This window comes from Oryctolagus cuniculus, chromosome 9 (genome assembly GCF_964237555.1).
Source record: "Oryctolagus cuniculus chromosome 9, mOryCun1.1, whole genome shotgun sequence".
In the NCBI taxonomy this organism is placed as follows: domain Eukaryota; kingdom Metazoa; phylum Chordata; class Mammalia; order Lagomorpha; family Leporidae; genus Oryctolagus; species Oryctolagus cuniculus.
In genome coordinates this window covers 125,330,541-125,342,566 of record NC_091440.1, presented here as the reverse complement: position 1 = coordinate 125,342,566, position 12,026 = coordinate 125,330,541, and the positions used below count along the sequence as shown (strand labels likewise).

The 12,026-nt window shown below is 42.9% G+C and overlaps 1 protein-coding gene and 1 long non-coding RNA gene across 25 annotated transcripts in view; both read right to left on the bottom strand.

Annotated features, from left to right (window-relative positions):
• The window catches only part of CCDC91 (coiled-coil domain containing 91), a 344,415-nt gene that overhangs the window by 308,449 nt on the left and 23,940 nt on the right, over positions 1–12,026 (bottom strand). The gene's annotated exons all lie outside the window — the stretch shown is intronic.
• On the bottom strand, positions 978–8,405 carry LOC138843893 (uncharacterized). The gene is made up of 2 exons (XR_011379044.1): positions 1,415–8,405; positions 978–1,332 (listed from the first exon to the last, which is right to left on the bottom strand). It is a non-coding gene; the product is annotated as an uncharacterized lncRNA (long non-coding RNA).

The window sequence follows — 12,026 nt, the reverse complement described above, 5'->3', positions numbered from 1 at the left end:
CGGAATAACTTTCCAGTGGGGAAACCTTCCGAAAACCACCTCGGCCAAATGATCAGTCGACACTGGCAAAGCGCGTGCCTTTGAAATGAGGTGATGAAAACCACCTTCAAATGGCCATTACCTCTGTGCTCTACCTCCTGAAACCCACAGCCCCAGTTTAATCACGAAAAAGACATCAGACTAATATTGACGGATGATCTACAAAATGCCGAACTCCTCACAAATGATGAGGTCATCAAAACCATTTAAAAAAAACTGTCACAGGGACAGAAGCTTGGCAGCAATTAAAACACAAATTAAGATACCCATGTCCCGTATCAGAGGGCCTGAGTTCAAAGCCCAGCTCCACCCTGCCTTTGGTTTCCTCCTAAAGCAGACCCTGGAAAGGCATGGTGATGGTTCAAGCAGTTTGGTTCCTACCACCCGTATGGGCAACCGGGGTTGTGTTCCTGACTCCAGGCACCAGCCCCTTACAGTGTAGATATTTAGGGAGTGAACCAGCAAATGAAAGGCTTTGATTTCTCTCTTTCTCCTCCCACCACCAACACACACTTTAGGAAGGAAGGAAAGGAGGGAAAAAAGGAGAAGGAGGAAGAAAGGAGAGGGGAGGAGATGAGGGGAGGGGACCGTCATATCCAAGAGCAGCCTAAAGAAATATAACCACTACATGTAATATGATGTAATATGGTATCTTAGATGAGAGCTTGGAATTTAAAAGAGATATCAGAAAAATACTAAGGAAAAATGAATATAGTATGGACTCCACTTAACAATTTTATGTGACTACTAGTTTATCGGTTTAAACAAATATACTATACTATAATGTAAGATGTTAACAATAGGACAAATCAGGTTCAGGATGTATGTATTACCTGTATTGTACCTGCAGTTTTCTGTGTAAATATAAAATCTTTCTAAATAATAAACTTTAAAAATTAATCCAAGGCCAAAAAAGAAACCATAGAAAACAATTCATATTTTTTAAAGATTTATTTATTTATTTGAAAGTCAGAGTGACACAGAGAGAGGAGAGTCAGAGAGAGAGAGAGAGAGAGAGGTCTTCTATCAGATGGTTCACTCCCCAATTGGCGGCATCGGCCAGAGCTGAGCCGATCTGAAGCCAGGAGCCAGGAGCTTCTTCCGGGTCTCCCACGCGGGTGTGGGGCCCAAGGACTTAAGGACTTGGGCCATCTTCTACTGCTTTCCCAGGCCATAACAGAGAGCTGGATCAGAAGAGGAGCAGCCAGGACTGGTACTGGCGTCCATATGAGATGCCGGTGCTTCAGGACAGGGCCTTAAGCCGCTGTACCACAGTGCAGGCCCCGAAAACCACTAATATTAAAAGGACTGGAAGAAGGAAGTCAGCAAAAGAAACTCAAAAAGAATTATCAGAAATACAGAAAAGTCTACTTACATGGGGGTAATTTCATCTCTTTTTGGTATATGCACAGGAGACTGCAGGTCATACAACATGTCTACTTCTACTTTCCTTAGGAACCTCCACATCGCCACCAAGAATGCACCAGCTTTCCTACTTCTCCACTCTGTCTCCAACAGGGCTTATCGCTTGTCCTTTGATTATTGCTATCCTAAGGGGTGTTCAGTGCTAAGGCCTTGTGATTTTGATTTGCATTTCCCTGCTGATTAGCAATACTGAGAACTTTTTCACAGCCTTGTTGGCCAACTGTTAGGTCATCTTCGGAGGAATGACTGCTCAGGTCCTTTGCCCATTTCTTCATCGATCATTGTTCTGCTATTAAGCTGTCAGAGTTCTTTTTAAGTTCAGAATATTGACCTCTTATCAGCTATGTGACTTGTAATTATTTCGTCCTAGTTTATAGGTTGCTTTTCGTACTTTGTTCATTGCTTCTTCTGTAGGACAAAAGCTTTTAAAATACACATATTTATTTATTTATTATTTAAAAGAAGAACAGAGAGAGGGGGACAGAAAGAGAAAGAGAGAGAGAGAGAGAGAGATCTTATACCCGCCAGCAGCATAGCATACAGCAGCAACAGGCAGGACTGGGCCAGCTTGAAGTCTTCAGAACTCCATTCAGAGTCCCCCCCCACCCCCCAGTTAGAAGGGCCCAACCACTCGGGCCATATTCCAGGGCTTTCCCAGGCAAGTGAGTAGGAAGCTAGATGAGAAGCTGAGCAGTAGGACTCCAACTGGCACTGTGATATGCAAAGCCAGCATCACAAGCAGACACTCAACCCCCTGTGCTACAAGCCAGCCTCAAGCAGCAGCTTTTCAGGTGTCTGCTGTTGTTTTTTGTTTTTTTTAGTTTAACAAAAATATCAGCATTCCCATGTTCATTGCCACATTATTCACAACAACCAACACATGGAAGCAATCTAAACGTACATCAATGGATGAATGGTTGAAGAAAATGTGGTATACTGGAGGCTACTCCAAAAAGTTTGTGGAAAATGCAGGCCTGCACTGTGGCATAGCAGGTTAAGTCACTGCCTGTGACACATGCATGTCAGCTGGGCACGGGTTCAAGTCCCAGCTGCTCCACTTTTGATCCAGATCCAGCTAACACACCTGGGAAGGCAGCACAAGACGCTCCACCGAATCGGCCCCAGAACCCATCAGAGACACAGGTTTGAAGCTCCAGGCCTCCGCCCGACCCAGCCTCGCCATTGTGGCCATTTGCGTACTAATCCGGCAGATGGGACATCTCTCTCACCTTTCTCTCTCTCTTTCTCTCTCTCGCTCTGTAATTCTGCCTTTCAATTAAATAAACGACTACTTTTTTTAAAAAAGTTAGTGGAAAATGGAACTAAAAGATATGTATTTTGGAGGAAAAAAAATTGAAACCTAAAGATAGCTTTTCCCTAATACGCTTTTTCTATGATCTTCTTTGTATGATGGATATCAAAAATGTTCTACACCTTAATAATCTTATCATTTAATTCCACTTTCCATGACCTTTTCAAATTCCCCTCATACACATACAAAGGACCATTACTCAACTTTAAAAAGCAAGGAGATTCTGTTACTTGCCTCAACGCGGAAAAACCTGCGCAACACTACACTGCATGAAATAAACCAGACACACAAAGAAAAACATTACATGATCACACTTACATGTGGAATTAAAGAGAAAAAAAGCAAGAAAGAAAGTTGGCTCACAAATACATAGTAGCAAGGAATGAAACCAAGATCACTACCGGTTGCAGGGGGAAGAGTGCAGAGAGCAAATGGGGAATTGAGGCCAAAAAAACACACAACAGCAGCTATAGAAGATGAACAAGTCTGGAGATCTCACATGTAACACAGGGTCCAAAGTCACGAAGCTTATACAGTGGAGCTGGCCTTGTGGCCACCACATTCAGTGCTAGCATCCCATTTGGTATAGGTTCCAATCCTGGCTGCTCCACTTATGATCCAGCTCCCTGCTAATGGCCTGGGAAAGCAGTGGAGAATGGCCCAAATGCTTGGAGCCCTGCACCCATATGAGAGACCCAGAAGAAGCTTCTGGATTCTGGATTTTGGATTCTGGTTCCTGGCTTCAGAGCGGCTCAGCCCAGCCCAGCCCTGGTCATTGTGGACATCTGAGGAGTGAACCAGAGGATGGAAGATCTCTCTCTGTGTTTCTACCTGTCTCTGTAACTTTGCCTTTCAAATAAATAAAATCTTTTAAAACCAGAAAGAAAAAAAGATTGTATTGTGTTAGAGGTTTTGTTGATTAAGTAGATGTTAGCTACTCTTGTCATAAAAAATAATAAATTACTATATGACAGATACGTTAATCCATTTACTACAGTATATATATTAGAAGTCAGACCTATCCCATATCAGGTTATAAATCTCAAATACATACAATGCAATTTATTCAGAAAAAAAAGAACAAAGAAATCTAGAAAGATAGGATGACATGTTAGAAGTTGTAAGGAAAAGTATATAGGGACAGAAACAGGTCTCATACAACAGAGTTCAAAGAAGACAAGGAATAAATAGAACCCACTGGACTTAAGAGGACACTGGTAAACAGAGTGAGAAATTCAGGAGACCACAGTGTGTCTCCACATGCCTTATGCCCCACACTGGGATTCTCCCAATGACAAATCTCTGAAAAGATTCTCCTGGTTTCAAATCTATTCAGAGTCTTGGCTCTTCTTTGAATCCACATCTATGTAGCTGCCAACGCCCACCTCTTTTTAAAGAGCCAAAAAGAATGGGGTGAGTCAAGGGTGTCGTTGGAGATGCAGGAGGTAGAACATGCACTATCATCTGGAAGCCAACAGAAAATTTCAAACTGTGGCTTCATCAATAAGGGAATGAGGGTTAACCAGTGTCTCAGAAAACAAGAAACCCGGCGGGCACTGCAGCTCACCTGGCTAATCCTCTGCCTGCGGTGCCGGCACCCCAGGGTTCTAGTCCCAGTTGGGGTGCCAGATTCTGTCCCAGTTGCTCCTCTTCCAGTCCAACTCTCTGCTGTGTCCCAGGAATGCCGGGAGTGCAGTGGAGGATGGCCCAGGTCCTTGGGCCCTGCACCCGCATGGGAGACCAGGAGGAAGCGCCTGGCTCCTGGCTTCGGATCAGCGCAGTGCGCCGGCCGTAGCAGCCATTTGGGGGGTGAACCAATGGAAGGAAGACCTTTCTCTCTGTCTCTATCTCTCTCACTGTCTAGCTCTGCCTGTCAAAAATAAAAATAAATAAAATAAAATAAAATAAAATAAAATAAAATAAAATAAAATAAAAACAACAAGAAACCCACAGGCAGTGCAAGCTCCAACAACGCTGAAAGTCAGAGACTTGGAAATTCTCTTGGGTCTGGCCTCCAATATATGGCTTCATCCACAGGTGGGAAGCAACATGACAGAAGTATTTTAAGATTGTGATCTACCCACCCTAACCTCTCACTAGCACAGAAAGTGAGCTACAGTGTTTCACTTAGATTTTCCAGGATCAATTCTCAAACTAGACACCAGGACCCCTTCCCATCTGTCACAGAAATTGAGGACAAATGCCTGAATAAAACAGAAGATCTGTTAGGATTATAAGAAAAGGTTTGATGCTAAATAGGCAACCCACAGTAGACAAAGAGATGATTATTTGCAATTTTTCCTGGCTTGAGAACTTTTAAAAATTATCTTAATACAACGAAAAACAAGCCTGAACAAAATAAGAATCAGACAATTCCTTTCCTCAAATAATCCAGTGATAACCACAGAGATTATCAGTATTGTCTTACAGGTCAAGGGAGAAAACAAATATGATTTCGTAAGCTTCCTCTCACCTCATCACTCAAATTCAGATTGCAAAAATAAAATGCATCGGGCTATTTTTCAAACCAGAACCCTACTCCATTTTACACTTCAAATTCTTGTTTTCTTAGAGACAGGATTGTGAGACATCCACTAGGTAGCAGAAAGAGCACTGGATTTGGAGTCAAGACATCAGACCTAAGTCTTTCTAACTCGTCCACAAATCATTATTACCGCAGATGGTCACCCAATCTATTTAGGATTCAGTTTTCTCCTTTGTAAAGTCAGCAAGACAGGACAGGTGCTCACTCCAGTTCTACTTCTGACTTATTCCCAGTTAGTTAGATCTAAAGTTCATGTGCTCACTGGGAGAACACATGTACACTACCTCCAGCCAAATCCTAAATGTCCCTTCCAAGGCTACGGACAGATGACACGAGAAGCTTTTCCCTATGAAATTTCACTTTCACAGAAACTTTCACCATGGCCTGAAATTTAAATAGTGTGATGTTACAACTTCTGAAACAATTCAAGAATTTAACTCAATCTCTCTTTAAACCCAAAAATCATTATTAAAAGGTTACAGCATACCTACAGATGCAAACCCTCTCACTTGTTGGACAGGGCAACGGAAAATCACAAACATGTAACCACTTCGAAATTCAATTAAAGGAACAATTTCTAGCCATGAAGCCTAAATGAGGAAGAAGATGCAAATCAAAGCACAATGGAAAGGCTGGAATTCAAGTCACAATTGAAAACGGAAATTTCTAGATAGAGTGAGAAACAGGAGAATGTACCACCTCAAACCAGTATATAGGTCTAGAAGAAATTCAACCTAAATGTCAAAGGAATCTACCTTAAAAGACCACTGATTTGCACAAAAGGGATAAAATTATTTCCAAAAACAGGTTGGTGACGGTGGGAAGGAGAGGAAACCATGACCACGTCCTCTGGGAGCCTTGGATGGAGAGATCCTGGCACAGCAGGCACAAAATCAGATGGGCTGATTCTGGATTAAACCCCACGACTTCAGCCAAGCGCATTCGGACCTGGAGTAGGTTCCTCTCAAAATTATTAATAATGAAAAATACTTACACAGGATATGTGCGATTGCCAGGAAAAAAAAATACACTTCTTTGAAACGGTTTTTAAAACAACAAACCACCCACAGAAACCACATGGGCATCGAATGAAAGGCTTCTGGTCACTGACTTGTGGAGCAGAGAGGTTCCCCCCAAGCACAAGACTCGGCGTGGGGCTCTCTGACTGGGACGAGCAGAACATCCCTGCGAACATCTGACGGGAAGGCACAGCGGCCCTGGAGCCCCAGACGAGTTAGTTCTTAACTGTCTGTTTTCCTCTCAGTCACAATCGAGGTAGAATTGAAAAACTGGCTCCCAAAATAAAGAGAAGTAAATAAAATCTCACTGAAAGCATTTAACACCACAGTGTTAATGATACGAAACTAACACCTCCTGGAACTGTCAATGGAAACATCAAAACTTGTTGCTATCTGTAGCAGCCTCATTCATACACTGGGATTACTCAAATCCATCACATCATACAAAAATACCCAAGTGGAATGCGACACAAGATGGACCATTTTAGATGAGTTTCAAAAGAGGAAGGCATACAGATCAATGAGGGAATACTGTTCGGGAGAGAGGCAAAAGCAGGTGGGAAAGAAGGGCAGGTAGCTTGCCCAGAGAACCAGAAGCCAGGCCAGATACAGTGAACAAGTAAGACACACAATAGGAGAAGGTCAAGTCAAACCAGGGCCAAACAGTGCAGCAGGCATCCGTGCCTCCAGGACAATGCAAAGGCTACCCAAGGAAGTCACTTCCCAATAGAAACATCAAGCAGCTAACAGGAAGTTTAACTTGACCTTCAGTCATGCAGTCTGCCCACTCCTTTGAGTGATGGGGGGGGGGGGGGAGGCTTTTTTCACCATGGTCTATGTTATGTTATGCCTGCGAGAGATGAGAGGAACACGATGCAAGTTTATATCCATGTGCATACATTCTTATCATGCCTCCCATCTCCTGATAAGAATTAAGGGATTTTTGTCCCTCTGCTCTGGCTGTATGTGTGGTGCTGACATATCCCTTGGTCAGTCTGGCATAGCTCAGCTTCTAAGAGTCTGCAGAGACTTAACCTTAAGGAACATAAGGAATTTCCAAAAGAAACAGAGGAAGAGTGGAAAAAAAGATGAGTTTCCAGTAGGAAAGATTTTAAATTATATCCATCTACAGTGCTCATCCTTTAAACACAATGTTACTGGTGGTATCCATTAACACAGGCATTATTCCTAGAAAAGACCAAAGGATTAGCAGACACCCAAGTGCAACCGAAGCTATCTTAAAAACTGGAGTCCAACACAAAGAACAGGATCAAAATTCAAGGATGGAAAGCCTGGAATCATCACCTGGTCAGAAAGGAAACAGATCTAGGGGCTGATACTGAGGTACAATGGGTTAAGACTCATCTTGGCAATAATGGCATCCTATACTGGGTGCTAGTTCTGGTCCCAGCTGCTCCACCTCAGACACAGCTCCAGGCTAATGCACCTGGGAAAATAGCAGAATCGAGCCCAGGTGCTTCTGCCCCTGCTACCCATATGGGAGATCTGGATGGAATTCCTGGCTCCTAACTTCAGCCTGGCCCAGACCTAGCTGTTGCAGCCATCTGAGGTATTAACCAGAAGGTGGAAGATACCCCTTCCCCTCACTGAGTCTTTCAAATAAATAAATGAGTAAGGGGTGGGGGTGGAGGAAGGAAGGGCAGAAGAGAAGGAAGAGGAAGAAAGAGGGGAAAGAAGAGGAGAGGAAGTTAGAAAGGAAACAGGGGGCCGGTTCTGTGGCGCAATAGGTTACTCCTCCGCCTGCAATGCCAGCATCCCATATGGGTGCTGGTTCCAGTCCCAGCTGCTCCTCTTCCAGTCCAGCTCTCTGCTGTGGCCTGGGAAAGCAGTAGAAGATGGCCCAAGTCTTTGGGCCCCTACACCCACATGGGAGACCGAGAAGAAGCACCTGGCTCCTGGCTTTGGATCAGCGCAGCTCTGACCGTTGCAAGCCACTGGGGAGTGAACCAATGGACGGAAGACCTTTCTCTGTTTTTCTCTCTCACTGTCTGTAACTCTACCTCTCAAATAAATAAATGAATCTTAAAAAAAAAAAAAAAAAAGAAGAAGAAGAAGAAGGAGAAGAAGAAAAAAGGAAACAGACAGGTCTGGACCAGAGGTAAACCCTATAAATATATAAAAAAAAATCCCAAATTAACCGAACAGCATAAAATTTGTACAGCAAAATTCTCCATGTTACTGTAAAATAACTATGTATTTTGTATACAGCTGCTGAGTACAATGACCTGCTACAGGCATGTAAGTGAGAAGTGTCTAGTTTCTCAAAATTTGCTAAAAGTGATTTATCTAAAATACAGACTTATCAAAAAATGTCACATCCCTTTTATGTAAGTTTCACATAAAGATTTAATCACAGGGGAGAAGTTTACTTTCTATTCTACAAAATACAACAAAAGATGAACAGAATAAAAGAAAACCGATCCACCACTTTCCTACAGAGCACCAGTGCCCTCCCGGCACAACTCTTCACCCAACCAATCCTTGCAATATGCATTATTTTCTGTGCTGTAGTTACTGCAGAACAAAAGTATGATATGAGTTGGAGCAGATAGCATTCAATTTCCAAATTTGAAACACAGGAACCAGACTTAACCCTCTACCTAAAACAACCAGAAAACTAAATATATAGAGAAACAATGGTTTTCCATAACACTAGACAACAACACGGAATCACAGCTCCCAAAAGAAAACAAGCAGGGAACAGCGCTGTGGCATAGCGGGTAAAGCCGCCACCTGCAGCACCAGCATCCCATACGGACACCAGTTTGCATCGCAGCTGCTCCACTTCCAATCCAGCTCTCTGCTATGGCCTGGGAAAGCAATAGCAGATGGCCCAAGTCCTTGGACCCCTGCACCCACATGGGAGACCCAGAAGAAGCTCCTGGCTCCTGGCTTCAGATCAGCACAGCTCCAGCCATTGAGGCCATCTGGGGAGTGAACCAGCGGATGGAAGACCTCTCTATCTCTCTCTCTGCCTCTCTTCTCTCTCTGCATAACTCTTACTTTCAAGTAAAATAAATAAATCGTTAAAAAATAAATTTAAAAAAAAATAAAAGCAAGTAAACATGGAAAGCACAGCAAGTGCCAAGCTTACAAACTGGACTCAGTCTCCAGACTGCAGCACCTGATGGGGGGATCCAAGCAGTGCTGGCTTCTCGCTGAGTGGAGGGACACAGTTACGAGTTACAAGACAACCTCGAATTTGCAAGGCCAAGACTCAAGTCTTGGGCCTAGAGGAATCTCCATGCACAACAGACAATTACCCAAGGAGAGGAAAGGAACAACGGAAGTGAATGGACAGAAAAACACCTGCAGCTCGCACAGCACTGGCAGAGTTTCCATTCCAGCCAGTCCTGACACATGCAGCGTCCCCAGGAGGGCAGCTCCTCAGTGCAGGGATGCACCAGAGCTCTTCAGCAGCTTGCTCTGCACTCCCACTAACCACTCTTAAAAGAAAGCTCCAAATAATCCAAGTGATTCCAAGACCCGAAACAGAGTGGCAGATCAAAACACAAAACGAGCTAAAAAAAAAAAAAATTCAACAAAATACAGCAATCAACACAAAGCAATACAAAATGGCTGGCAGGCAATCAATTTTTAACAGGTACATAAAGAATCAGGAAAATATGGCCAAAAACCAGGAGAAAAATCACTCAATAAAAACAACCCAGAAATGAGAAAGCCCATGGAACTACCACATGGAGTACATGCAAATGGCTTGTTTTAAATACGTTTCATATCTATTTTAAACATTTATTTATGTATTTGAAAGGCAGAGTTACAGAGAGGGAGAGAAAGACAGATCTTCCATCTGCTGGGTCACTCCCCAAATGGCTGCAATGGTTGGAGGTGGCTCAGTCCAAAGCCAGCAGCTAGGAGCTTCTTCCTGGTCTCCCACGTGGGTGCAGGAGCCCAAGCAATAGGGCCATCTTCCACAGCTTTCCGAGGTACATGAGCAGGGAACTGGATCAGACGTAGAACAGCTGAGACTCAAAATAGTCATCTATATGGGATCGCAGGCTGCAGGTCTACCAGCTATGCCACAATACCAGCCCCCATGTATCTTCAAGAAAGTAGAATGAAAAATGGCACAGATGGGGTTATTCATGAAAGATAATGGAAAAGACTGAAATGGAAGTGACAGAGAACTTCAGAAACAAAAAATACAAAGGATGGGATTAATAGATTAATCATCATAGAGGATCCTGAGATTAAAAAGAAAACTAGCAACAGGAACCATTCAAAATGAAGTGAAAAGAAGAGAAAAACAGCGAGGAAGAAAAGTGGGTCATTTCAGAAGGTTTAACTGTGTAATTCAGATGGTTTAATCTGTAAATGGAGCTCCTTCTTCCAAAAACAAGAGGGTTTGAATCAAAATAATCGAAGAAACACAGTTGAAAATTTTCTAAATTTCATGTAAACTATAAAGATATCCAAGAAGTTACACAATAAGCAGGCAGCACACACACACACAAAAATCACACCAGTGTACCTCAAGCAGTCACTGCAGAAAACTAATGAAGAAGTACACACTAAAATAGGCCAGAAACAGGACATATACAAACAAAACAACTAAAACAAGAATAAAAGCAGACCTCCTGCTAGCAGCCATACAAGCCAGAGACAAAGGAGAAATATCTTTTAAGTATTTTAAGGGCAAAAAAATTATTGACAGTGTGAAATTCTTTGCCCAGAGAAAATATCCAATTTTTAATTGAAGGGGAGTTGTATACACTGTAAGATAAATAAAAGCTTTGGCCAGTGCCACGGCTCAATAGGCTAATCCTCCTCCTGCAGTGCCGGCACACCGGGTTCTAGTCCCGGTCGGGGCGCCGGATTCTGTCCCGGTTGTTCCTCTTCCAGGCCAGCTCTCTGCTGTGGCCTGGGAAGGCAGTGGAGGATGGCCCAAGTGCTTGGGCCCTGCACCCCATGGGAGACCAGGAGGAGCACCTGACTCCTGGCTTCGGATCAGTGCAGCGCACTGGCTGCAGCGGCCACTGGGGGGTGAACCAAGGGAAAAGGAAGACCTTTGTCTCTGTCTCTCTCTCTCTCACTGTCCACTCTGCTTGTCAAAAAAAAAAAAAAAAAAAAAAAAAAAAAAAAAAAAAAAAAAAAAAGCTAAGTTTGTTAATAATCAAATGAGAAAAGTTTATATAAAAAAAGCTTAGAGAATTATTTGCTACCATACCTGCAGTAAAAGACATATTAAGCTATATATCAATACCACAAACTATGAGAGGTAAAAGGCAGTGTGCCACTTTTGTTAAGTTCTTATCCTGTACCTAAAGGAAATAATATTTATAATCAGACTAAGTATAGCATGCCAGAGAACAGTTAATTAGTTAATTAGCCATGTGATATACCTGGGAAACCTAATGCAGGCATACAGTGAAATTTTTAAGGAGTAAAAATAATCTCAAGCCCAACATACACCAGGTGAGGAAAAGGAAAGAAGAAAAGGAAAAGTGTAAACAAATAATACAGTAACAGAAAGCCAAACACTGTGCAACATTTTGGAGAACAATAGACTGCACAAACAACTGGTGACTTTGCAGCCTTTGAATATCATAGCACAGCACAGTATTCATGTCTGTGGTGATGCTGCTGTTTAAACAAACTCAGTGCACTGTAAACACAGCATGGAGGACACACAATGACATACAAT